General features: G+C 46.9%; 1 protein-coding gene across 1 annotated transcript in view; it reads right to left on the bottom strand.

Annotated features, from left to right (window-relative positions):
• LOC138258883 (G-protein coupled receptor 22-like) overlaps positions 1-24,311 on the bottom strand; it is a 734,602-nt gene that overhangs the window by 180,476 nt on the left and 529,815 nt on the right. The gene's annotated exons all lie outside the window — the stretch shown is intronic.

Genomic DNA, 24,311 nt, shown 5'->3' with positions numbered 1-24,311 from the left:
CATGGTCGGGAAACGACTTCTGTGGCAATCAGTAGTGCATCCGCACCCGGGTTAAAACTGGGAGGGGGATAACCCCAACACCGCTGGGGGCTGGGGGAAGGGATCCCTAAGAGAAAAACGATTTAATTTTTAGGAAACAAACAGTTTTTTTAAAGTGCTGTTACACTATGGTGACGTAGACATATGTTTGAATGTGCACACAATGTCACTTTTCATGTGATTGGTGCTGAATTCTCGAGAATCTGCATGAGTCCCTCCTCCGAAGGATACTGGGGGGAGAGGTGGGTGGGGGCGGGGGGGGGGGGCGGGGGAGGAGCACCCTGGTTGAAGTGTATAGACCTGTAATAATATTAATAATGCTGCAGGTCTATACATTCGACACTGATATTGTGATAGACAATTCTCTAGGGATGTTTGATGAATCCCACAAAAGTCACAAATTTGCATCAAACCTAGAAGTAAACCTTGAAGTGTTCTGCTGTGGACGGTCATTCCCACAAAACACACTTGCTCCAAGATTGCTCGTCCACTTCTATGTATAAACTTCATCTGGGTGATGCATGTGAAGCTGTCATCAAAAGTTAGAAAGTTGTCAGCACCCAAATGAACATTTTGGAAGCAGCTGAAACCTCCGAGCTAGAGAGCGCCAATCGCTTTTCTATCAGTTTCCCTCCTTATCCAGTGACCTTTGCCAGGTGCTTCTGGGGTCACGGAATATGAGCAACATATATCAATACATAGAAAAAACTCTTCATCGAAGCCCAGTATAGTTTGCGCAAACGCCCTGGGCTCACATCTGCGGATGGATTTGCTCCCAGTTTACTGCTGCCAGTGCTGCACCTGCTGTGTGTGCGTGAAGCTTGCACTGCTGTCATTGCTGCATATCCTGTGTGTGTGTGTGGGAAGCTTGCACTACTGCCAGTGCTGCACCTGCTGTGTGTGCGTGAAGCTTGCACTGCTGTCATTGCTGCACATCCTGTGTGTGTGTGTGAAGCTAGCACTACTGCCAGTGCTGCACCTGTTCTGTGTGTGTGTGAAGCTTGCACTGCTGCAAGTGCTGCACCTGCGGTGTGTGCGTGAAGCTTGCACTGCTGTCATTGCTGCACCTGCTCCAAGTGTGTGTGAAGCTTGCACTACTGCCAGTGCTGCACCTGTTCTGTGTGTGTGAAGCTTGCATGGCTACCAACCCTGCATCTGCTCTAAGTGTGTGTGTGAAGCTTGCACCGCTGCCAACCCTGCATCTGCTCTAAGTGTGTGTGAAGCTTGCATGGCTGCCAGTGCTGCACCTGCTCTGTGTGTGTGAAGCTCGCGCTGCTGCCAACCCTGCATCTGCTCTAAGTGTGTGTGAAGCTTGCACCGCTGCCAACGCTGCACCTGCTCTAAGTGTGTGTGAAGCTTTCACGGCTGCCAGTGCTGCACCTGCTCTGTGTGTGTGAAGCTTGCACCGCTGCCAACGCTGCACCTGCTCTGTGTGTGTGAAGCTTTCATGGCTGCCAGTGCCGGACCTGCTCTGTGTGTGTGAAGCTTGCATGGCTGCCAACCCTGAATCTGCTCTAAGTGTGTGTGAAACTAGCGCTGCAGCCACCCCTGCATCTGCTCTAAGTGTGTGTGAAGCTTGCACCGCTGCCAATGCTGCACCTGCTCTAAGTGTGTGTGAAGCTTGCAACGCTGCCAGTGCTGCACCTGCTCCAAGTGTGTGTGAAGCTTGCACCGCTGCCAATGCTGCACCTGCTCTAAGTGTGTGTGAAGCTTGCATGGCTGCCAGTGCTGCACCTGCTCCAAGTGTGTGTGAAGCTCGTGCTGCTGCCAACCCTGCATCTGCTCTAAGTGTGTGTGAAGCTTGCACCGGTGCCAATGCTGCACCTGCTCCAAGTGTGTGTGAAGCTTGCATGGCTGCCAGTGCTGCACCTGTTCTGTGTGTGTGAAGTTTGCATGGCTGCCAACCCTGCATCTGCTCTAAGTGTGTGTGAAGCTTGCACCACTGCCAACGCAGCACCTGCTCTAAGTGTGTGTGACGCTTGCATGGCTGCCAGTGCTGCACCTGCTCTGTGTGTGTGAAGCTTGCATTGCTGCCAACCCTGCATCTGCTCTATGTGTGTGTTAAGCCTGTGCTGCTGCCAACCCTGCATCTGCTCTAAGTGTGTGTGAAGCCTGCATGGCTGCCAACCCTGCATCTGCTCTAAGTGTGTGCGAAGCTTGCATGGCTGCCAGTGCTGCTGTGTGTGTGTGAAGCTTGTATGGCTGCCAGTGCTGCACCTGCTGTATGTGTGTGCGTGAAGCTTGCACTGTTGCCAGTGGTGCACCCAGGGGCTCTAAGTGTGTGCGAAGCTTGCATCGCTGCCAATGCTACACTTTCTGTGTGTGTGTGAAGCTTGCACTAATTCCAATGCTGCACTTGCTGTCAGTATGTGTAATCCCTTGTGCTGCTGCCAGTGCTGCACCTGCTCTAAGTGTGTGCGAAGCTTGCATGGCTGCCAGTGCTGGACCTGTTGTGTGTGTGTGAAGCTTGCATGGCTGCCAGTGCTGGACCTGTTGTGTGTGTGTGAAGCTTGTATGGCTGCCAGTGCTGCACCTGCTGTATGTGTGTGTGTGAAGCTTGCACTGTTGCCAGTGGTGCACCCAGGGGCTCTAAGTGTGTGGGAAGCTTGCATCGCTGCCAATGCTACACTTCCTCTGTGTGTGTGATGCTTGCACTGCTTCCAATGCTGCACCTGCTGTCAGTATGTGTAAACCTTGTGCTGCTGCTAGTGCTGCACCTGCTCTAAGTGTGTGTGAAGCTGGCACTGCTGCCAGTGTTGCACCAGCTGTAAGTATGTGTGTGTTGCTGGGTATGCTGTACTTCCTCTGTGTGTGACGGACGCATGCACTGCTGCTGGGCATGCCGTACTTCCTCTGTGTGTGATAGAGGCATCCACCGCTGCTGGGCATGCCGTACTTCCTCTGTGTGTGACGGATGCATGCACTGCTGCTGGGTATGCCGTACTTCCTCTATGTGTGAAGGAGGCATGCACTGCTGCTGTGTATGCCTTACTTTCATTGTGTGTAACGGAGGCATGCACTGCTGCGTGTGTCTGCGGTAGTTCCTCTGTGTGTGATGGAGGCATGCACTGCTGCTGTGTATGCCTTACTTCCTCTGTGTGTGATGAGGCACGTGGTGCTGATGTTTTCTGTACTTCCTCTATGTGTGATGGAGGCATGCACTGCTGCTCTGTATGCCATACTTCCTCTGTGTGTGATGGAGGCATGCACTGCTGCTGTGTATGCCTAACTTCCTCTGTGTGTAACGGAGGCATGCACTGCTGCGTGTGTCTGCCGTAGTTCCTCTGTGTGTGATGGAGACATGCACTGTTGCTGTGTATGCTGTACTTCCTCTGTGTGTGATGGAGGCATGCACTGCTGCTGTTTATGCTGTACTTACTCTGTGTGTGATGGAGGCATGCGGTGCTGCTGTGTATGCCTAACTTCCTCTGTGTGTAACGGAGGCATGCACTGCTGCTGTGTATGCCGTACTTCCTCTGTGTGTGATGGAGGCATGCACTGCTGCTGTGTATGCCGTACTTCCTCTGTGTGTGATGGAGGCATGCACTGCTGCTGTGTATCCCTTACTTCTTCTGTGTGTAACGAAGGCATGGGATGCTGCTGGGTATGCTGTACTTCCTATGTGTGTGAATGAGGCATGCACTACTGCTGTGTCACCCGTACTTCCTCTCTGTGTGACGGAGGCATGCACAGCTGCTGTGTATGCTGTACTTCCTCTGTGTGTGAAGAGGGCATGCACTGCTCCTGTGTGTGCCTTACTTCCTCTGTGTGTAATGGAGGCATGCGATGCTGCTGAGTATGCTGTACTTCCTCTGTGTGTGATGGAGGCATGCACTGCTGCTGTGTATGCTGTACTTCCTCTGTGTGTGAAGAGGGCATGCACTGCTCCTGTGTGTGCCTTACTTCCTCTGTGTGTAATGGAGGCATGCGATGCTGCTGAGTATGCTGTACTTCCTCTGTGTGTGATGGAGGCATGCACTATGGCTGTGTCACCCGTAGTTCCTCGGTGTGTGACTGAGGCATGCGGTGCTGCTGTGTATGCTGTACTTCCTCTGTGTGCGATGGAGGCATGCAGTGCTGCTGTGTATGCTGTACTTCCTCTGTGTGTGATGGAGGCATGCACTGCTGCTGCATCATATGCAGTACTTCCTCTGTGTGTAATGGAGGCATGCGGTGCTGCTGTGTATGCTGCACTTCCTCTGTGTGCGATGGAGGCATGCAGTGCTGCTGTGTATGCCCTACTTCCTCTGTGTGTAATGGAGGCATGTACTACTGCTGAATATGTTGTACTTTCTCTGCATGTGATGGAGGCATGCACTGCTTCTGGGTATGTCTTACTTCCTCTCTGTGTGACAGAGGCATGCACTTCTGCTGTGCCACCCGTACTTCCTCTGTGTGTAATGGAGGCATGCGATGCTGGTGAGGATGCTGTACTTCCTCTGTGTGTGATGGAGGCATGCACTATGGCTGTGTCACCCGTAGTTCCTCAGTGTGTGACTGAGGCATGCGGTGCTGCTGTGGATGCTGTACTTCCTCTGTGTGTGATGGAGGCATGCATTGCTGCTGTGTATGCCGTACTTCCTCTGTGTGTGATGGAGGCATGCACTGCTGCTGTTTATGCAGTACTTCCTCTGTGTGTGATGGAGGCACGCACTGCTGCTGTTTATGCAGTACTTCCTCTGTGTGTGATGAAGGCATGCACTACTGCTGTGTCACCCGTACTTCCTCTCTGTGTGACGGAGGCATGCACAGCTGCTGTGTATGCTGTACTTCCTCTCTGTGTGACAGAGGCATGCACTGCTCCTGTGTGTGCCTTACTCCCTCTGTGTGTAATGGAGGCATGCGATGCTGCTGAGTATGCTGTACTTCCTCTGTGTGTGAAGGAGGCATGCACTATGGCTGTGTCACCCGTAGTTCCTCTGTGTGTGATGGAGACATGCACTGTTGCTGTGTATGCTGTACTTCCTCTGTGTGTGATGGAGGCATGCACTGCCTTACTTCCTCTGTGTGTGACAGAGGCATGCACTGCTGCTGTGTATGCCGTACTTCCTATGTGTGTGATGGAGGCATGCACTGCTGCTGTGTATCCCTTACTTCTTCTGTGTGTAACGAAGGCATGCGATGCTGCTGGGTATGCTGTACTTCCTAAGTGTGTGAATGAGGCATGCACTACTGCTGTGTCACCCGTACTTCCTCTCTGTGTGACGGAGGCATGCACAGCTGCTGTGTATGCTGTACTTCCTCTGTGTGTGAAGAGGGCATGCACTGCTCCTGTGTGTGCCTTACTTCCTCTGTGTGTAATGGAGGCATGCGATGCTGCTGAGTATGCTGTACTTCCTCTGTGTGTGAAGGAGGCATGCACTATGGCTGTGTCACCCGTAGTTCCTCGGTGTGTGACTGAGGCATGCGGTGCTGCTGTGGATGCTGCACTTCCTCTGTGTGTGATTTAGGCATGCACTGCTGCATCATATCATGTACTTCCTCTGTGTGCGATGGAGGCATGCAGTGCTGCTGTGTATGCCCTACTTCCTCTGTGTGTAATGGAGGCATGTACTACTACTGAATATGTTGTACTTTCTCTGCATGTGGTGGAGGCATGCACTGCTTCTGGGTATGTCTTACTTCCTCTCTGTGTGACAGAGACATGCACAGCTGCTGTGTATGCTGTACTTCTTCTGTGTGTAACGGAGGCATGCGATGCTGCTGAGTATGCTGTACTTCCTCTGTGTGTGATGGAGGCATGCGGTGCTGGTGAGTATGCTGTACTTCCTCTGTGTGTAATGGAGGCATGCGATGCTGCTGAGTATGCTGTACTTCTTCTGTGTGTGAAGGAGGCATGCACTATGGCTGTGTCACCCGTAGTTCCTCAGTGTGTGACTGAGGCATGCTGTGCTGCTGTGGATGCTGCACTTCCTCTGTGTGTGATTTAGGCATGCACTGCTGCATCATATGATGTACTTCCTCTGTGTGTGATGGATGTATGCACTTCTGCACCATATGCTGTACTTCCTCTGTGTGTGACAGAGGAATGCACTGCTGCTGTGTATGCCGTGGTTCCTCTGTGTGTGACGGAGGCATGCACTGCTGCTGCGCATACATACTTCCTCTGTGTGTGAGGAAAACATGTACTGTTGCGATTCCAGTGAAATTTCTGAGTGCCATTTTCACATTCAAGAACCTGCACTCTTGGCTTTGTCAAGGTTTCTGTTTTCTGCATCTGTGCCAAGCTGATGCCCGCAAGCACAACATACTCTTCCTTGATTGCATCCCAGGGGAGCCCGTTCCCTTTTATGTGAAGATAAAAGGAAATAACAACTGCTTTCTGAAGACACTGCTAGGAAACCAAACCAGACATGAAAGGCATCTTCCTGAAGGGGGCGGGCCTTAAGGTGAGACCCTGGGACAACATCATCCTTCTCCTGTAGGCTGGTGTTAGTCGCTTCACGATGCATCTTATGCATGTGCTTGTCTCATTAAAGGACCCGCCCCTGCTTGGAAGAAAGATTCTGGAACAACACAGTAGGCCCTCCTTACAAGTTGAGCAGAGCGGTACCCCCACGTGCAGTGCTTAATTTGTAAAACAATAAGTTCCAGGGCCCTCGTTGGGAGGACACTACAGCTTGCCCCTGCCAGTACCAACCCAACTACTAACATCACGCTCCTACAAATGTGACAATTCAGATTATTCCAGGCCCCCAAAGCTGTAAGAGTGGCTTGGCTGGCAGGTAGTAGTCATTGCCAATGTATATTGATTTCAGAAACAGATGCTGTTGTCCTCATATCTAAATTAAGTAGATAGCGCCGCCATGTGGCAGACTGTCATAAGCACCAGTGATGACAATTAAATTCCGGTGCTGAGCACCGGAAACCACAGGCTCAAATTAAGCACTTCCCTCAGGGAGGAAATGAGAGATTCCACCCCATTAAGGATTTTACTTGGTGTGGTCCCACAGCCCTAAAGGTTAAATATTTTTATTGACATTTTCTAGTGATTGAAAGTAGGTGAAAAATGTTAGTGGAAAATGTCCTGGAATCAGGAATCACATGCAAAACCAGCATTGGCAATGCCAATAGGCCTGGCTTTAAAGGAATGTTGTATTGTAAAGTTAAGCACTACAAGAAACTAGCATGGGAATAGATATGTATTTGTGTGGAAGGAAACTGTAGGATGATACTGGTGTAGGTTAAAGGCTCAGGTGACAATTGCACTGTCAAGCCAGACCTTAAAATCTATGTAGGTTAATACCTAAAAATCTATGTAGCAACCACAGCACCGAAACCGCCCTCATCGCTGCCACCGACGATATCAGGACCATACTTGACAACGGCAAAACCATGGCCCTCATCCTCCTGGACCTCTTGGCCGCGTTCAACACCGTCTGCCACCACACCCTACGCACACGCCTCAACGACGCAGGGATCCGCGACAGAGTCCTGGACTGGATCACCTCCTTCCTCACGGGCAGAACTCAGAGAGTCCACCTCCCTCCATTCCACTCTGAAGCCACCAAAATCATCTGCGGCGTACCCCAGGGATCGTCCCTCAGCTGACCGCTAGCAAACCGCCCAATCTCACAACCTCAACATCGTCTCATACATCGATGACACCCAGCTGATCCTCTTCCTCACGAAGGACCCCGCCACCGCCAAAACCAACCTCCATGAAGGAATGAAGGCCATCGCCGAATGGATGAAGAACAGCTGCCTGAAACTTAATTCTGACAAAACTGAGGTCCTCATCCTCGGCGCCACCCCCTCCGCATGGGACGACTCCTGGTGGCCTGCCACACTGGGAACCACACTGACCCCCACCGACCACGCACGCAACCTGGGATTCATCCTGGACTCATCGCTATCAATGACCCAGTAAGTCAACGCTGTCTCTTCCTCCAGCTTCAACACCCTCCGCATGCTTCGGAAGATCTACAAATGGATCCCCACTGGAACCAGAAGGACGGTCACCCAAGCCCTCGTAAGCAGCAAACTGGACTACGGAAAAGACTGCAACGCACACAGAACGCCTCCGCACACCTCATCCTGGACATCCCCCACCACAGCCACATCACAGCTCACCTGAGAGAACTGCACTGGCTCCCCGTCAACAAGAAAATCACGTTCAAACTCCTCACCCATGCTCACAAGGCACTGCACAACACTGGACCAGAATACCTCAACAGACGGCTCTCATTCTACACCCCGACCCGACAGCTTCGCTCCGCTGACCTTGCCCTCGCCACCACCCCACGCATCCACAGAACGACCGCCAGTGGCAGATCGTTCTCCCACCTCGCCGCCAAGACGTGGAACACTCTTCCCACCCACCTACGGCAGACACATGACCTACTTACCTTCAGGAGACACCTCAAGACTTAGCTGTTCGATCAGTTGCAGCCCCCCACCCCCATCAGCGCCTTGAGACCCTCCCGGGTGAGTAGTGCGTTTTACAAATGCTTGATTGATTGATTGACCATCCTCCTCTCATCTGTGCTGCTGCCATAGAAATCACCACACATTATCTAGTTATCTACGACACTTTAATATTCTTGCAGTGGGATGTGTGTGTCCCTGAAAGTTCACACTTATGCAGCTGGATTAACAAACAAAATGATCACAGCTGTGTAGAGGGCAAGCACTTTTTTGTGTGGAAGCACACAACATCTGCCCAATCAAAACATGTAAACCTGCCTCCTAACATGGGGGTAGATCAAAGCCCCTCTCTAGGAATGCTCACATAATTGTCTGGTGACAGCTGTGCTGTCAAGACAGACCATATAAAGGACCTTGTATTTCTGGGTCTACAATGTTATTCCCAATTCTGGAGTCACAAACCTGCTGTGCCTGAGAACAGGGACAGAGATACCTGCTCGAGGTATCTCCCCATGTAATTACCGGGCATTGCATAATAAGGCCCATGGTAGTAACACAAAAAGGATACTGACTTTTGCAACTTATGAGGCCTGATTACCACCTTCTGTTTCCTCAGTTTCTTGCCTGATGTTGATATTTGAACCCAACATGGCTTCCAACTTTATGCTTGTTTAATCAGTACTACCCCTCTCTTGTGCCTGGTTCATGCTCTTCTATATTCAGTCCCTGCTTACAACTCCTCTCCCCTGTCCTGGGTGCGAGTGGGTCTGGCCCATGGATCCCCTGCCCTTTGAAATAAAAGATATGCAGTGATATTACTTCTGAGGCTCCCTTCTCCACCCTCTGATCTATATTTTACAGGATCTTCATCTACATTCTCTTGAGCTGTGTGTATTCAGGTCTTAAATTTGATTCCCTCCAGCTCACCCGTCCACCCTCTTCCTCCAATGTAGTCTGTGCCATAGCTGTAAAGGGTGCATCAGGTGCAGGGGCACCAGGACTCACAGTCCTAAGGAGGCCACTGAAACCCTGATAAATTGCCATACTTTACCAGCTAACAAGCAGTGGGGGGAGCCATGTTCCTTGCTTTGAAAGAGGCCATTGGCAACATTGCCCTGCCTCTGAGTGTAGAGCCTTGGACCACCCCTCACTGCCAAGGTTCATGGGGCACCTTGGATGTTTTCCAGATGCTTCCGTTGTTAGGTTATGGATTGATACTGCTGGTGTTGGGCCTCCTCCAACCTGTATTCATCAGAAAATTTAAATAGTCGAAAGGCGGGAAAGTGAAAAAGTCAGGATGTTGCGGGTCAGAACACACGTAGAGTAAAAAACAGGAAACACAGGGACTGAGTTAAAATGCATGACCTGGTGAAGGACAATGGAATTATTCTTGGAATACAAAAAAAACTTACAAATGTAGCCCTTGAGCAGGAGCCGTCAGAGTAGCATTATAGACCACTGAAGGACAGAGCTTACAAAAACCATGAGCTTTGCCCAATTGGAGAACATGTAAGCATGACCTTAAAAGTCCAGCTAGCACAGCGTATGGTGTACCCTTCTCCCCTCCCATCAGCCCACCCCCATTTTACTCCAACACTCCTCCCCCAGCTCCCTTTACACAACACAGGGGAGAGTGTTTCCCAGCCTGTGCTCCGAGACCCCTGGGGGTCCACTAAGCCTACTCAGGGGATCCGTGACTACTTAGAAAATTAAATATTAACAGATTAATAAAGTGTATATAAATAAAGTGGCAAAATGTTCAATTGAAAAATGTTGAAAGTACTGTAAGTGCCAAGGAATTTGAAGTTGGAGGCTAAAAATTTAATTAGTATCCTCAGATTGATTCGTGGGGGCCGTGCAGGTGCACCTAACAGAATATAGTATGGATGATGTGTGGCTTCAACTGAGTTTAGAAAAGCTCCACCCTTCCTAATAAAATTTGTTTTTATTTATATTTGTTTGTAAATTAAAGAAAATGTTATCGTTTTGTGTAAGTATTCGATGAATGCTTGTTTCTGTATTTTTTGTGTATTGTTTTGCGGTTCAAATCATCGACAATGTTAAGGCTGGGATGCCCCAGCTTCCAGTGATGACTCAGCCCGGGGTCCCCAGATTCTAATAAGGATTTAGTGGGGGGTCCCTGAGTTCCAGTAGTGATAAAGTGGGGGTCCACAGAAGTCAAAAAGGTTGACAACCACTGCTCTAGGAGTTGCACTGTTCATATTTTCGTTCACATTTTGGCCTCCTGACAGTCACTCCAGCCTGTTTCTTCCCCATGACCCAGTGGTTATTCCTCATTTGCACCCACCAGGGCTCTAGCAAGACTGACACATGCACAAGCCTCTGAGCAACTCAACTTCAAGCTGCACAATCTCAATGTCTCTTCTTGCTGTGTCTGTTGAAGTGGGCCACCATCCTCTTGCATGATTGTATGCATCTGGTATTTCTATAGCACGAACCTGGCTAAAAGGCAGTGGAGCACAATACAGGTTCAGAGAGAAGGATCCAGTCATCGTTCAACAGGAAAGGTACGCAACGCCTTTGGATCTGCCATTGCATGATGCATCCTTGGCACAGGCCCTCGCACCCCTTATCAACAGCAGCCTTGACGACAACTTTGCATTGCAGCCTTGCAGCTCTTTGCAACCAATGCATAGCCCAGACTTCACTCTGCATCATCAATGCAGACTTTGCATTACAAGCCCCTTTGGCTGTGTGACACATCTTCAATGCGGATCCCTGCAACACTCCCTAAACCAGATTTTAAGGTACTTTTGTTCATTGGGCCTAACTGGGCCCTTGTAGTCGGCCATTCCTCCATGGCCTGAGATTGTGGCTTTGTCCTGGTCTGGCACAACCTGATACCCACAGTTCGAGTTTTGTGCTTTTTGGTGGTAATTTCACTAAAACTTTTTAACTTTAATATCTCTTGTTCTACCTATTGGATTTTTATCATTTTGTTCTAATTTTATTTGTTAAAGAAAGTGTTATAAAAAAAAACCCAACAGGTGACATAGCTGGGTTCTAAGAGCTGATGTTATTCAAAGACGTGCATCTTCAGTTCTTTCCTAAGTTGGATCAGGGTTGGCGTGCTTCTGATGGATATGGGGATGTTGTTCAAAATATCAGAAGATAGAAATTTATCAAATGATATATTTGGCTCATCCCAAACAAACACATTTTACTACTATAATCTCCCTAATCCCTTTCTACAGACTCGTCCCTCCTCCATTTCTCCTTTACTCATCCCAAACCTCATCTTAGTCTTATGATCTCCCAAATAACACTTACTAAACCTGTCCCTCTTCTATCCGTCCATAATCCTATTCAATCCAACTAACAGACAAAAAGCGATCTGAAGTCTCGCCAGGGATAGTAAGCGCTATATAAATACAATTACAATTTGACACTCTAGCACCGAGAGGCTACTTCCCAGAGTCCACGGGACAGTCAGCGGGTTAGGCAGAATGGGCTTCCGTACACATTTGACATGTCTGTGTGTGGAGCGACAGATAAATTCACGACCTTGTGGACGGACTGATCAGAAAGGAACTTTTGTCATCTAAACTTAATTTTGGGCACAGGTTGGTTAGAAAGCCATGGCTTAGCCATGTGGACGTGGCAAGGGAGGATCCTTGGGAATTGTATTGTCTCCCTTAAATCTGGAGGCTCTGAGATTACAAGTTGCAACCTAAGATAGTGACACAGTGATATTTTGACTATTTCTCTTGTTTCATAATTTCATCAAGGGCAGCTCCTCTGCTAAGGCGGAGGAGTATTGCCCCGTGCTTTCAGCAGAAGAAAATTAAAATGATAATAACGGATCGTTATTATCATTTTATTTTTTGTTGAGCCAGAATAGGGTGGGACGGGGCTAGAGGGAGGAGTGGTGGTATGTGCACCCTAAGTGCGCATGTCTGTTTGGCCAGCTGTGTTGGGCTGGCCAAACAGACATGCGCACTTTGCATTTCTCCACCCGGCTGCATTTCACAGCCGGGAGAAAAAAGTGCACAGGATGCCACTCCCTCTGTGCGCGCCAAACCAGGCTGCTCACACCAATCATGGTGCTGCTGTCATGCTGGTGACAGCACCGTCGTGATTGGCTGAGAGGAGTCTGGAAACCTGTGTGCTTCCGGACAAAGAGGAGAACAGAGGAGACAAACGTGTCTCCCAACCTGACCAGGTAAGTGGGTTTAAAAAAAAAAAGTTGTATTTTTTTATTTTTTTAATCTCTGACCCACCACCCCCGTTCAGTGATTTTTAAGAATGTGGTCGGACCATAAAAGACACAACTGCTCAGTGCCTTCTTCACCAAAGCTGCTTTCTGCCCAGCTCTTCTGAAATACACTGATCTCAGCACATCGATCATGAGTTGGGACTAAAGCGATGGTCATGGTTTGCTTAAAGTTTCCATCTCATTTTAGGATATACAGAACCTGAATTAAATCTATAAATTGCAAATCCTGGCTAAATGGCAGTACATAACAATTAGAAAATACTGCTATTTTTTTCAATTTATAAATTTTGCTGAGTAAAACGTGTTCACCGTACAGCGCAGAGATTGTGAACAGGGGCTAGCCACACACAGATGTTGTACCACCTTGATCGGGTCTTTGGCAAATTTTGAAAATGTTTTTTCCAAAGTTGCAAAGCCTTGGTATATCTAACCCATATATTTTAAGAACAATTTGGTACTTCCATCCTTCAGGCAACCAGTCACAGGGTCAAACTTTGTGTTATTATACTAGACTGGAACTTGAATGGTTTGGGAACGACTTTTTTCTCTTTTTTTAAAAACCTTCTTGTGGCGGAAATCCAGCTGTGGTCATGATTTTGCGAACGGGTGGTAGCCACGGTGATGGTCTTTTGGCAGCCGTTGCCGCGGCGGTAGGCATTTTTTACCCCAAAGACATAATGAGGGCCTTAATCCTTCATTGGAGGAATCTTATTAAATGTGTAGAAAGCAGTTTTTCGTGCATTTACCTCAATTTTTGTGGTGAAAAATGTGGTAATACCATTTCACTGCATGGGTTATGCCTGCCCCTGGGCAATCGCTCACTTTTAAATGTAGATCAACAGGTGAAGGATTTCTTTGAATATTATTTGGTATTTAATTCTAAATTTGTGGCAAGATAATTATCATGTGCGGTAATACCATTCCTTGGATCGTGGTATTACCATGAATGACTTGACCTTCATAGATGTCCTCCTTAAGTTTCCCCTTTTCTCTTCATACATTAGAAACTTAATTTTTTGAAGTCAGCTTTGAGGACTTGCTCTGAGGAGTGTGCACCGCCCTACCAGAGGCTCAAGCAGGGAGAAACACATAAACACATCAGGCTAATTTAATTAAAAACTCGACGTTACAAAATTACAGCTCATTATGTGAAGGTTCCGCTGAATTAATTTCTTCTGATCCCGCTGTTACCTCTTAAACGACAGGGGACGGGGGCACAAAAGAGCAGTTTTCAGATATCCTCTATGGAATTGGAAAGCTGGAAGGGCGGTGACACTTCCACCCAACTGTGTTGCCAGTGGTGGGGTATTCACCGGTGCCCTGCCCCTGCTTCTCACCTCAAGAGTGAGCTGTGGGTGGCAAACGCTGAGTGACTGAAGTCAAATCCTAGATATTGTCATGCACTTCGCAGCCACCAGACAAACGAAGGGGCATATTGTCAAGCCCCTTGCGGCCCCGGTGCGTCGCTTTTTATGACGCTCCAGCAGCGCAGGGTGCAGACCCATATCTACGAGGTCACGCAAAGCCACTTTGCGTGGCTTTTCATGTCCTTGCAGTTATGGTGTAAGGCAATGCAGCGCAAGTCACTGCGTTGCCTTACACTGTGTCAGGGAGGCGTTCCTTGGGCATTGCGTGGGTGTTGCCACCGAACACCCTATGGATTTTGACGCATCCCTAGATTTACAAAACCATGTAAACCTGGGGAAGAGCCAAAACCTTACGCCTCCCAAGGTGAGACATAACAAGGAGAAATATTTTTATTTATCCTCGATTTTTCCTCTTAGCCCACATAGAAAGAGGAAAACGCCTCTCAGGATTTGTTTTGTGCAGGAATACACGTAATTATGCGTAATTATGTGAGAAGCGTAATCCAACATTTAGCGTTATTTTCTTAGTACAAAATGCTCCCTTATAACCAAAATGGGCCCAGGGACTCATTTTGTACTAAAAGAATAGCACTAAATACTAAAGGACATGAACAGCAGTAGCCGGCAGCCGCTCCCTGCTCGTAGTTTGTTCTTCGTGTGCTCCTGAGGTAGGATTTTGGCCTCAAATTTCTCTTAATTACTCCAGCTGGCATAATAGCATGATTTTGGTAATTTCACAAGAGTAATGCGTAATTACTGAAATTACTGTGATTACTCAGGAGTAATAAAAAATTTGCCGAGGCCTAGTATTGCATTGGTTTGCATATGGTGTGTAGCCGGGAGTCTCTTACAGCTTCAGGGAGCAGAATCATGGCTACCACCGGCCTTCTGTGGACCTTTCAGTCTATAGAAATCAAAAATGTATAGGACAAATGCTGCAAGTTAATGTATATTTTACAACAAAACCAGAAAACATTACAACAACATAATATAATTGAAAAATTCATAGGAGAAACATGAGCGGTGTAGAGTGGAAACAGAAAACTCTGAACCAGGGTGACCTAGCCAGTTAGGTTTTTTTTGTTGCACTGCAAGCTGTGATATTTTCTCCCCGCTAGACTGTCTTGTATATGGCTACACTATCTTTTCTGCTTGTGTGGTGGGGAAAGGGGAGGGTTTGAGTGTGCTGCCCCTTGCTGAAGGAGTCCTAAGCAGCCCCCCAGGTGATGGCCTGACCTAGACCCATCCTTGGAGCTGGAATGAGATATTACATTTTCAGGAGAGCGCTCATGTGGCATACTTCTGCCACCACACCATCAGCCGCCTATTAAATAAAACATCAAATAAACACAAAACACTCTCTGGTGATAGGAAACAGATTCCAAATGAGACTATCCAAGTGGAAATGAAGTTACCAGATGTAAAATTGCTTGGTTGTTGATTTGACTTGAGCTTTTTTTAAGTTTTGTGTTTTGATGAGCGTGCTCAAGGCGGCCATCTTGGATTTAGACTACATTTTTACCCTGCATTTGGGGGTCATCACGGCGACACATACAAAAAGGCAATAGGAGTATTTTTCATGCCTCAAAAAATTAGTTTAAATGGAGAGGATCCTTCCAAAAAGGTAAAAAAATAAAATTGCATACCCATGCTTTTTCCTGTCTCTGAATATTGCACCAGTCATGTTCATAACTAAAGATGCATTCTTCATCTGGACTTCTGAACACCCACTCCAGAGACATCAAAAACCTTTTTTATAAATGAGATATAAAACTTCTTAACCCTCCCTCCTCAAATGATATTAGTCACTGCATGTGAAGCCAGTGTGACACGTGAATGGTTGAAACTTTCTCAAGACCAGCATAACTTCCATGGGTCTTAACATCCACTCAGACCTCATTTCAGAGTCATCCTTTCTAACAACAGAACATTTCCTCTTTATAAGCCCTTGTCATATCTTTGAGGGCTTCCGGAGCATTTATGTATATCTGTAGAGATGGGTGTGTGTTTAGTGTACTAGTATCTGCCTTCACCAGTGCTTAATTAGTAAAAAAGTAAGTTCCAGGGCCCTTCTTGGGAGGCCATTGCAGCATGCACCACTCATTGCCCCGATTAGCTCTGCCATTGACAGTATTAACAAAACTACTAACCATCCACCCTACAAGTATGATAATTTAGCCTATTTTCGGCCAACCAAAGATATAATAATGGCATGAACAGCAGGTAATGTGCTTTTTTAATGTATATTGACTTAATAAACCCTCTTATTGTGCTCATCGCAGAACTGAGCTTACAGCACCCCCATGTGGTGGACCATCACTAGAGCTGGTGCTGACAATTAAATGCTGGTGCCGAGCACCGGAAACCACCGGCTCAAATTAAACACTGGTCTTCACCTTATAAGACCGTAAGCTTAGATCTGCCTCTCAATCCTCTCCACAGAAGTAGACTTGTGCGCAGCATCTGTGTACAGCGCTCGTAGATGCCGAGCACACACCATCAAGTTCTCCCCACCTAGGCCATTCGCCAGCTGCACCCTCTCCCAATCGGAGCTACACACTCTAGACTGCATCAATGTTAGACACATTAGCACTGTGAGACCATGATAGTGGCAGACCTGCTACCTTCTGAAAAACTTTCACTGTGTGAGGTGGGGGCGGGGTCTTGGAGCGGGCGGGGCTTTGTCCTGAGCACAGCCTGATGCACTTTAAATCACCGCCTCCCAAAACCAACACCAAAAAAAAAAACAACGCTTCAGAGCGACGTTACTCAAAGTACGGCCCGCGGGCCGCCAGCGGCCCCACGGACCTATCTTGGCGGCCCGCGAGTGAGTGGCATCCTTACATATTTGTAAGCCCCATAGAAAGTAATAAATCCACCCGGAAGCATCACATTTTTCAATTACCCGCTCCAGTGGTCTTTTCTTGTAATGATTTTTGAGTAGTTAAGTAGAGTGTGAAACACTCTCAACTTTCGCTAACTCGCTGCAGGAAAGTTTTGTATACCTGTTAAGAATGTACTCAACACCAGCTTCACCAGTGCTCATGCAGTACACGGGCATTTTCGGCTCTAGTTCAGCTCTAATAGCCGGATTCCCCGGGTCGTTCCCCATTTTGTCAAATAACGTTTATCAAACATCTACAGATTTTGTGAACAAATACTAAATACTTAGAATCTAATAATTCGCATCCTACTGTTCTCAAACATTAAAGACCCTATATCATTTTGTTCTTTTTTTTCATTTCCTCGTTACAGAAAAATATGTATCCGTAATAATAGTGAACTGTCAACCAGAGTCAGCCCTTACCAACCCTTCCATGAATTCTGTGGTGTTTATGGTTCCTTGTTAATGCCAATTACATGGTCAACTATGCTGTGAGGCTCACGCTTTCTCACAATCCACCCAGAGCAAGCGTGACAGAATTTCCCTTATGAATCATATTCACTTTTCTACCACTAGCATCCAAAATAGTTAAAAGTGCTCTATTTTGATGCAAAGAGGCAGTGGCTGTCTGCAGCTCATGCACAGTGGGAGTTTTCTCGAGTTAATGCACGCGCTGGACAAACACGAACAGCAGACCCTTTCTACACGATGAAGCAGCGAAAACAGGATCGTAAAATGGCCCCGGGAGCACGTGATATTTGTGTTTCCGAGCTGTGCCATCTGTGTCCATCAGGGTGACAGGAGCAAGCAGTCTATCCGTGCCAAATCTAGCCCCTCTAAGCCCCGCCCCCTCTAAGCCCCGCCCCCCCACTGTCACTTCAGTGCGGCCCTCGGCCACAAACCATGCTGCAATTTTGGCCCCCGAGAAAAAGTTTGTGAGTACCCATGGGTTAGTCAGTCGCAGCCGTGATGGATATCCCATCCATTGAAATCTAAATCACCCCTACCTGCTTCTGCACCCCGCCTCCTACGCAAGTCCTTCAAGTGGATCCCCTTCAAACATAGAAAGACCCGCACACACGCCTTGATCACTAGCAGACTGGACTACGGCTACGCAATCTATGCCTGAATCAATAAGAAACTCACCCGCAAGCTACAAAACATCCACAATGCCGCCGCCAGACCGATCCTCGACCTACCTTGACACTGCCACATCTCGCAACACCTGCGTACACTGCACTGGCTTCCCATAGAGAAAAGAATCACCTTCAAATCCTCCCCCACGCACACAAAGCCCTCCACAACACCGGACCAGCATACCTGAACCAGCAACTCAACTTCCATGTACCCCACAGGGCCCTACGCTCAGCCCAGCTCTCTCTCGCAGAAGTACCCCGCATCAGGAAAACCAGAACAGGAGGACAATCCTTTTTCTACCTCGCAGCCACCGCCTGGAACACCCTTCCTCTCCACATCAGACAAACCACCTCCCTCCTCAGCTTCACGAAGGAACTGAAGACATGGCTTTTCTAATAACCACCTCACCGGTATACGCTTCTCCTTCCCTCATATCCCCCCGCGCCTTGAGACCCTATCAGGTGAGTAGTTGCATTTTACAAGCACTGATTGATTGATTGCTGTAAATCAGACCTATAGTGTTCCTTTTTTTCTTTTTGTATAGTCTGTCTTCTGCCACATACATATCACCCTTCACGTATGTTGCTCTTGAAAACTCCCATCCCCAGAATCAAAAGTTATCACCACTTAAGGCAGACCCATCAAAGAGGCCAAGAATGGGATGGGGTTGGGGTGTGAACTTTCAGTTCCAAGACTGCAGTATTTGTGGAGCTTACTAGCACCTGTGGCTTGTCTTCATGTGGATGCATTATGCAAGATTCTCCACTTCAGATCTGGATTCTTGGGGTGAGGGTCAGCAAATTCATCACCCAGGCTCATGTCCTTATGAACCTTTGAAGAGTTGATTTTGATTAACACCATTTCTTTATTATACAGCACTCCCACAACCCTCACACAGCCAAACCAACAAAAACAAAGTGAGTAACATGCATTCCAACAAAAACAAAGTGAGTAACATGCATTCCAACAAAAACAAAGTGAGTAACATGCATTCCAACAAAAACAAAGTGAGTAACATGCATTCCAACAAAAACAAGTGAGTAACATGCATTCCAACAAAAACAAAGTGAGTAACATGCATTCCAACAAAAACACGTGAGTAACTTGCATGAAGACGGAGCTGATGGTTTCGTGACAAGGCACGGCAGAGATGTATTTCAGATTTTAAAAACTATGCTTCAGAGGGGAGACACTTTCACTTGTGTTTTTAGTCAACTGCATGGAGGTTCACAGACACACCATGCCAAACTGTCTTCGCTGTGATGGAGACAGGATGGACATACGAGTGGTCCTTTATGTATTCTTCCTCCCACATCAACTTAAACAAGTTCAAGTCAAACCGATGTACACAAAAATCATCCCTAAAGCCTACAGATCCCTTCCAACTAATGATCTCCAATATTCCAATATTCACTAGAGCGATGTGTCTTCACCTCATCTTAAACTTCGAATCTCACTCTGTCCTCGATCCAGGGCAAGCAGGATTCAGAAGAAGAGAATCAGAGTTGGTCTCTATATGGCTTGATCAAAAAGCTGTAACAGACGATGAAGATTCAGGGATCCTTATCCGCTGGACCTCTCAGCAGCATTCAAAACTATAAACCATTGCATTCTGTTCAAAAGATTGAGAGTACAAGAATCAAGGATGGATTTGATATGTCAGGTCGATGTGAGGATCAAGGGATCTGGTCCATCCTGGTTCACATCTTTCCTCTCAAACACAGCTCAAACCATTCGCATGGACCCTCATCTCTTAGAGAATAGTCCATTGACCCGCGGAGTACGCCAGTTGTCGAACTTAGCATTGCCACTTTTCAATTCCTTCATTACATGGTTCATCTCACTCATCCTACGATGTATAACTACACCAAGGATACACAGATCATCATTTTGGTGTGACATGTAGAATTATACCAGTGGTGAAGGCACATAGATCATCTACAGAAATAGTAAACCAAGCCGAATCAGTGCCAAAACTCTTCTCCAATGCCTGTATGAGATCAATTTTTGGATGATCAAGAATCCTCTTAAACTCAGCATAAATAAAATAGACATCCTGATCTGTCACCACAGGAGGGGATTGGTGACAATCTTATCCTGATCTCTCATGACGTGACTAGCATGGTGACAATCTTATCAAGATTTCTCATGCCATGATTGGTGTGGTGGCGATCTTACCCTGATCTCTCATGACATGACTGGCACAGTGATGATCTTATCCTGATCTGTCATGACATGACTGGCACGGTAACAATCTTATCCTAATCTCTCATGATATGACTGGCACAGTGAGGATTTTATCTTGATCTCTCATGACATGACTGGCACGGTGATCATCTTATCCTGATCTCGCATGACATGACTGGCACAGTGATGATCTTATCATGATCTGTCAAGAAATGACTGGCACAGTGATGATCTTATCCTGATCTCTCATGACAGGACTGGTACGGTGACGATCTTATCCTGATCTCTCATGATATGACTGGCACAGTGAAGTTCTTAACTTGATCTCTCATGACATGACTGGCACGGTGATCATCTTATCCTGATCTCTCATGACATGACTGGCACAGTGATGATCTTATCCTGATCTCTCATGACATCTCATGCCATGATTGGCGTGGTGACGATCTTATCCTGACCTGTCATGACATGACTGGCATGGTGACGATCTTATCCTGATCACTCATGACATGCCTGGCACAGTGAAGATCTTATCTTGATCTCTCATGACATGACTAGCATGGTGACAATCTTATCCTGATCTCTTGTGACATGACCGGCAAGGTGACGATCTTATCCTGATCTCTCATGACATCTCACGCCATGATTTGCGTGGTGACAATCTTATGCTGATCTGTCATGACATGACTGGCACGGTGACAATCTTATCCTGATATCTGATGACATGAGTGGCATGGTGACAATCTTATCCTGATCTCTCATGACATGACTGGCACAGTGAAGATCTTATCCTGATCTCTCATGACATGACTGGCAAGGTGACAATCTTATCTTGATCTCTCATGACATGACTGGCATGGTGACGATCTCATCCTGATCTCTCATGACATGACTGGCACAGTGACAATCTTATCCTGATCTGTCATGACATGACTAGCACGGTGACAATCTTATCCTGATCTCTCATGACATGACTGGCATGGTGAAGATCTTTTCTTGATCCCTCATGACATCTCATGCCATGATTGGCGTGGTGATGATCTTAGGCTGATCTGTCATGACATGACTGGCACGCTGACAATCTTATCTTGATATCTCATGACATGAGTGGAATGGTGACGATCTTATCCTGATCTCTCATGACATGAGTGGCACAGTGAAGATCTTTTCTTGATCTCTCATGACATGACTGGCACGGTGACAATCTTATCCTGATCTCTCGTGACATGAATGGCACGGTGACGATCTTATCCTGATCTCTCATGACATCTCATGCCATGATTTGCGTGGTGACAATCTTATGCTGATCTGTCATGACATCTTATGCCATGATTGGCGTGGTGAGGATCTTATGCTGATCTGTCATGACATGACTGGCACACTGACAATCTTATCCTGATATCTCATGACATGAGTGGCATGGTGACAATCCTATCCTGATCTCTCATGACATTACTGGCATGGTGACGATCTCATCCTGATCTCTCATGAAATGACTGGCACAGTGACAATCTTATCCTGATCTGTCATGACATGATATAGCACAGTGACGATCTTATCGAGATCTCTCATGGCATCTAATGCCATGAGAGGCGTGATGACGATCTTATGCTGATCTGTCATGACATGACTGGCACGTTGACAATCTTATCCTTATATCACATGACATGAGTGGCATGGTGATGATCTTATCCTGACCTCTCATTACATGACTGGCACGGTGACGATCTTATCCTGATATCTCATGACATGACTGGCATGGTGAAGATCTTATCTTGATCTCTCTAGACATGATTGGTGTGGTGATGATCTTATCTTGCCCCTCAGCCTGGGCCCATCACCCCGCCTAAAACAATGAGAAACTGTGAGGTAAGTATGGATTCAGAATTCTCCCTTGAACTCCATGTTAACACAGTAGTACAATATGTTTCAATTATATCCAGCTCCGCCATTGCATATCCCCTACTTGGCGTACTTTCAAAGTCTCCAGGATGTAACCTCACCCGTCCTCTCTGGACTAGACTGCTAAAATGTACTCTTCTTCAACCTAACAACAGATCTGCCAGGAAGACTCCAAAAAGTGCAAAATGCAGCATCAAGGCTCTTCCATCTCCTCAGATGCAGAGAACACATCTCCTCCAGCCCTTAAACCCTTACATGGGCTGGCAGTCACACAGTCAGATTCAAACCTGTGGGTACCACTCACAGAGCCTCAGGCACGGGCTATACCAGACTCTGTCTCACAGGATACCCGACACGGAACCTGCTTGGCAAAGGGCAATTCCTCCAGCTCAAACTCCCCAGAGGCCTTTCCTATGGAAACTCTGACCTAGCTCTCTCTCTCTCTCTCTCTCTCTCTCTCTCTCTATATATATATATATATATATATATATATATATATTTAAATTTGAATTTCTTTCTGATTCAAAAGAGCAATTTAATGACATGAAACTACGATCAAAATAGCCTAATTTGGTGACAAGACCTTCTTTTCGGCTACAGCCCTGAAGGAAACCAACAAACTTCCTCTGGAGTTCTCTACTTACCTTAAAACACCTTAAGACTCTACCTTTTAATTATTCATCCTGTCTGGAAAATTATTACTGTTCTTTGTCTATTGATTCTTGTGTCCACTGGGAGCCAATGTACCACTTTCAAGGCAGCTTTGAGATGTTTACAATGTTCGTAATTTGAGGTGTACTCTGTCTGCCTGATTCTAGAGTCTTTGCAGCCAGGTAAATTTGCCCCTCAGGAAGCCTTGACCAATTTGAACAAGATTTATAAAGCGCAACAAAGGTCCATGGGCGTCTAGGTGCTGTAGTCTTGCTAGCTGCATGATGAACTGTTAAAAACTTCTTAATTGTACTGTGCCCCCCAGAAGATGAATAACCAGATTTTAGGGCCTTTCTAAAAGGGAAATGCAACTTCAAGGATGTAAGATGGGGGGAGAGTATTCCAGAGACTTGCAGCTGCGACTGAGTAAGGCTCTGTCGCCCCATTTCTTCTTCTGGACTCTGGGGACCATAGCTCAGTTTTGGGGTGCTGAGCGGAGACTTCTGGCAGGCTCACACTACTGGAACATGACTTTGATGTCAGCTGGGCTTGCCGTGTTAAGAGCTTTATGTACAGTACACAGTGCCTTAAACTGAATACGCTTCTCTACCGGAAGCCAGTGCAATTCTCGTATACCCTTCGACACCGAATGCCACTTAGGAATATTCAGTTAAAGCCTTGCCACTTCATTTTGAAGAGTTTGCCTTCCCGGGTGTTTCCTGGGGGCTGATTTTACCCATGGTAGGTCTGAAGCCGAGGGTGCTGTAGGAAGCTGGCCTGGTGTGTGGTGGGTACCTATGGTAATTACACCTTATACCAGGTCCAGGTATCCCCTCTCAGTGAAATGCAGGCAGTGTCTAGAAGCCTGGCTCTCTAGAGGTATCTGTGAATGAGCAGCCAAGGCTTATCTAGGAGACATGCAAAGCTCACCACTGTAGTCACACAGCACTTGGATTGGACTGTCCCAAGAGAATCATTATATATACTAATATTCTGTGCAGCTGGGCCTGTTGTTGTCACTTCTTCTTTGTGAGTAAATGTGCACAGTTGCTTTCCACCCATGTGTTTTGTCCTCAATGAAAGGCCAATGCTCAGAGTTTCAGCCAGTTTCCAGCATAAACTTGAAACCCTTGCTGCTGAGTTTGCAAATGTTTCACATACTTTTGAACAACTGGTCATTGGTCTCGGTTTCCCTTTGATGATACCCTCCCAGCCTTTCCAGGTGATTTTTGCCTACACAACCTGGTCTTTCAAAACTTTAAAAAAATCATGACATTTCACTTCTTGGGGATGAAATTCTTGCTTTGAAGAAATAGAGCATTCTTCCTTCCTGTAACGTCCCACAAAAGATTACTGCATCCATAAGAAGAGGGCTTCATGTCTTCCCTTCTCATAGTGCCAAAGATCCATGGCTTTCTGCCATGGTTAAATCCAGTGAAATAAAACATTTCTGAGCTTTTATCAGCTTCAGATGACAAGTCTGTGATCCAGCATCAATGTTAGCCTTCTGTGAGCTGTCGCTGGGGGGTGGGGTCCTTTG

This window comes from Pleurodeles waltl, chromosome 9 (genome assembly GCF_031143425.1).
Source record: "Pleurodeles waltl isolate 20211129_DDA chromosome 9, aPleWal1.hap1.20221129, whole genome shotgun sequence".
Classification (NCBI taxonomy): Eukaryota; Metazoa; Chordata; class Amphibia; order Caudata; family Salamandridae; genus Pleurodeles; species Pleurodeles waltl.
Note: the sequence above shows the minus strand (reverse complement) of the source record. Positions and strands in the feature narration are given on the sequence as shown.